This window comes from Chiloscyllium plagiosum, unplaced genomic scaffold, assembly GCF_004010195.1.
Source record: "Chiloscyllium plagiosum isolate BGI_BamShark_2017 unplaced genomic scaffold, ASM401019v2 scaf_14930, whole genome shotgun sequence".
Lineage (NCBI taxonomy): Eukaryota > Metazoa > Chordata > Chondrichthyes > Orectolobiformes > Hemiscylliidae > Chiloscyllium > Chiloscyllium plagiosum.
This window is the reverse complement of record NW_025200787.1, coordinates 2,882-6,768: the sequence shown is the minus strand read 5'-3', so window position 1 is coordinate 6,768 and position 3,887 is coordinate 2,882. Positions and strand designations below refer to the sequence as shown.

The 3,887-nt window shown below is 55.6% G+C and overlaps 1 non-coding gene across 1 annotated transcript; it reads left to right on the top strand.

Annotated features, from left to right (window-relative positions):
• Positions 1-2,570: 2,570 nt before the first annotated feature.
• LOC122546100 lies at positions 2,571-2,689 on the top strand. The gene has a single exon (XR_006310664.1). It is a non-coding gene; the product is annotated as a 5S ribosomal RNA (ribosomal RNA).
• The last annotated feature ends 1,198 nt before the right edge of the window (positions 2,690-3,887 follow it).

Here is a 3,887-nt window from a genome sequence, read left to right as displayed (position 1 = left end):
GCACTGGGGACCTCTCGCACTGGGACAGGGTGGAGGGAGTGTGTGCACTGGGGACCCCTCACACTGGGACAGGGTGGGGCGGGTGTGTGCACTGTGGACCCCTCACACTGGGACAGGGTGGGCAGGGTGTGTGCACTGGGGCCCCCTCACACTGGGACAGGGTGAGGAGGGTGAGCACTGGGGAGCCCTTGCACTGGGACAGGGTGCGGAGGGTGTGTGCACGGACCCCTCGCACTGGGACAGGGTGCGGAGAGTGTGTGCACTGGGGCCCCCTCACACTGGGACAGGGTGGGGAGAGTGTGTGCACGGACCCCTCGCACTGGGATAGGGTGCGGAGAGTGTGTGCACTCGAGACCCCTCACACTGGGACAGAGTGGGGAGGGTGAGCACTGGGGAGCCCTTGCACTGGGACAGGGTGCGGAAGGTTTGTGCACGGACCCCTTGCACTGGGACAGGGTGCGGAGAGTGTGTGCACTGGGGCCCCCTCACACTGGGACAGGGTGCGGAGAGTGTGTGCACTGGGGCCCCCTCACACTGGGACAGGGTGGGGAGAGTGTGTGCACTGGGTGCCCCTCACACTGGGACAGGGTGGGGAGAGTGTGTGCACTAGGGACCCCTCGCACTGGGACTGGGTGGGGAGTGAGTGTGCACTGGGGACCTCTCGCACTGGGACAGGGAGGGGAAGGTATGCACTGGGTGCCCCTCACACTGGGACAGGGTGGGGAGAGTGTGTGCACTGGGGACCCCTCGCACTGGGACAGGGAGGGGAAGGTATGCACTGGGGACTCCTCACACTGGGACAGGGTGGGGAAGGTGCGTGCATGGACCCTTCGCTCTGGGACAGGGTGCGGAGAGTGTGTGCACTGGGACAGGGTGGGGAGTGAGTGTGCACTGGGGACCCCTCGCACTGGGACAGGGTGGGGAGTGAGTGTGCACTGGGTACCCCTCGCACTGGGACAGGGTGGGGAGGGTGTGTGCACTGGTGACCCCTCGCACTGGGACAGGGTGGGGAGGGTGCGTGCACTGGGGACCCCTCGCACTGGGACAGGGTGGGGAGTGAGTGTGCACTGGGGACCCCTCGCACTGGGACAGGGTGGGGACGGAGTGTGCACTAGGGACCTCTCACTCTGGGACAGGGTGGGGAGTGAGTGTGCACTGGGGACCCCTCGCACTGGGACAGGGTAGGGAGGGTGCGTGCACTGGGGACCCCTCGCACTGGGACAGGGTGGGGAGGGTGTGTGCACTGGGGACAATAGACAAGAGGTGCAGGAGTAGGCCATTCTGCCCTTCGAGCCTGCCCCACCATTCAATATGATCATGGCTGGTCATTCCTAATCAGTATCCTGTTCCTGCCTTATCTCCATAACCCTTGATTCCACTATCCTTGAGAGCTCTATCCAACTCTTTCTTAAATGAATCCAGAGACTGAGCCTCCACTGCCCTCTGGGGCAGAGCATTCCACACAGCCACCACTCTCTGGATGAAGACGTTTCTCCTCATCTCTGTCCTAAATGATCTACCCCGTATTTTTAAGCTGTGTCCTCTGTTTCGGCACTCACCCCGCAGCGGAAACATGTTGCCTGCCGCCAGAGTGTCCAATCCTTTAATAATCCTATACGCCTCAATCAGATCCCCTCTCAGTCTTCTAAACTCAAGGGTACACAAGCCCAGTCGCTCCAGTCTTTCAGTGTAAGATAATCCCGCCATTCCAGGAATTGACCTCGTGAACCTACGCTGCATTCCCTCAATAGCCAGAATGTCTCTCCTCAAATTTGGAGACCAGAACTGCACACAGTACTCCAGGTGTGGTCTCACCAGGGCCCTGTACAGCTGCAGAAGGACCTCTTTGCTTCTATACTCAATCCCTCTTGTTATGAAGGCCAGCATGCTATTAGCCTTCTTCACTACCTGCTGTACCTGCATGCTTACCTTCATTGAGTGGTGTACAAGAACCCCCAGATCTCTCTGTACTGCCCCTTTACCTAAATTGATTCCACTTAGGTGGTAATCTGCCTTCCTGTTCTTGCCACCAAAGTGGATAAGGATCCATTTATCCACGTGAAAGTGCATCTGCCATGCATCTGAGCACTCACCTAACTTGTCCAGGTCACCCTGTAATCTCCTAACATCCTCATCACATTTCACCCTGCCACCCAGCTGATGAAATTTGCGAATGTTATTGCGAATACCATCTTGTATATCCTGAAGATAGATTGTAAAAAGCTGCGGTCCCAGTACTGATCCGTGCGGTACCCCACTGGCCAGTGCCCGGCATTCCGAAATGGAGGGGTGGAGGAGTGAGGAAGGATGAGAGAATGCAGGCTGCAGCCCTATGAAGCAGGGGGAGGGCTTGCAGTTGGCCTGTGTGGGGATGTGGGAGACTACAGGAGCCTGGTGGGCAAGGGCTGGCTGAAAGGCAGCGGGAGGGACGGAGGGAGGGAAGCACGCACGGAGGAGGAAGAGCAAAGAGAAAAGAGAAAAAAAAGCCAAAGGGGATAAAGAGAAAGAGCAACAAAGAAAATGTGGCTGGCCAGCACGCCTTGAAGTAGGGAGAAAAGGCAGGGGCCAGCGCCTACGGCCATACTAGTCTGAAAACGACCGATCTCGTCTGATCTCGGAAGCTAAGCAGACTCAGGCCTGGTTAGTACTTGGATGGGAAACCGCCTGGGAATACCAGGTGCAGTAGGCTTTTTCCGCCAGCAGTGGCTGCTCAAGTCACCCCTCTGCACTTGTCTTGTGCCAGGCAATGGAGCGGCAGGTTATTTTTGCTGCTGCTGCTGTGCCTGGCATCAGTCTCCTGCAGGCACGAGACACGGAGGGGAGGAGAGCGGAGCGCTGCCAAAATCAGCAAGAAAGGCGGAAAGAAAGGGATTGGGGCTGCACGCTGTCTGCGGGTGGCAGTCAGGAAAGGCGGACAATAGACAATAGGTGCAGGAGTTGGCCATTCTGCCCTTCCAGCCTGCACCACCATTCAATATGATCATGGCTGATCATCCTTAATCAGTATCCTGTTCCTGCCTTACCCCCATAACCCTTGATTCCACTATCCTTGAGAACTCTATCCAACTCTTTCTTAAATGAATCCAGAGACTGGGCCTCCACTGCCCTCTGGGGCAGAGCATTCCACACAGCCACCACTCTCTGGGTGAACAAGTTTCTCCTCATCTCTGTCCTAAATGGTCTACCCCGTATTTTTAAGCTGTGTCCTCTGTTTCGGCACTCACCCCACAGCGGAAACATGTTGCCTGCCGCCAGAGTGTCCAATCCTTTGATCATCTTATATGTCTCAACCAGATCCCCTCTCAGTCTTCTAAACTCAAGGGTACACAAGCCCAGTCGCTCCAGTCTTTCAGTGTAAGGTAATCCCGCCATTCCAGGAATTCACCTCGTGAACCTACGCTGCATTCCCCCAATAGCCAGAATGTCTCTCCTCAAATTTGGAGACCAGAACTGCACACAGTACTCCAGGTGTGGTCTCACCAGGGCCCTGTACAGCTGCAGAAGGACCTCTTTGCTTCTATACTCAATCCCTCTTGTTATGAAGGCCAGCATGCTATTAGCCTTCTTCACTACCTGCTGTACCTGCATGCTTACCTTCATTGAGTGGTGTACAAGAACCCCCAGATCTCTCTGTACTGCCCCTTTACCTAAATTGATTCCACTTAGGTGGTAATCTGCCTTCCTGTTCTTGCCACCAAAGTGGATAAGGATCCATTTATCCACGTGAAAGTGCATCTGCCATGCATCTGAGCACTCACCTAACTTGTCCAGGTCACCCTGTAATCTCCTAACATCCTCATCACATTTCACCCTGCCACCCAGCTGATGAAATTTGCGAATGTTATTGCTAATACCATCTTCTATATCATTAACATATACTGTAAAAA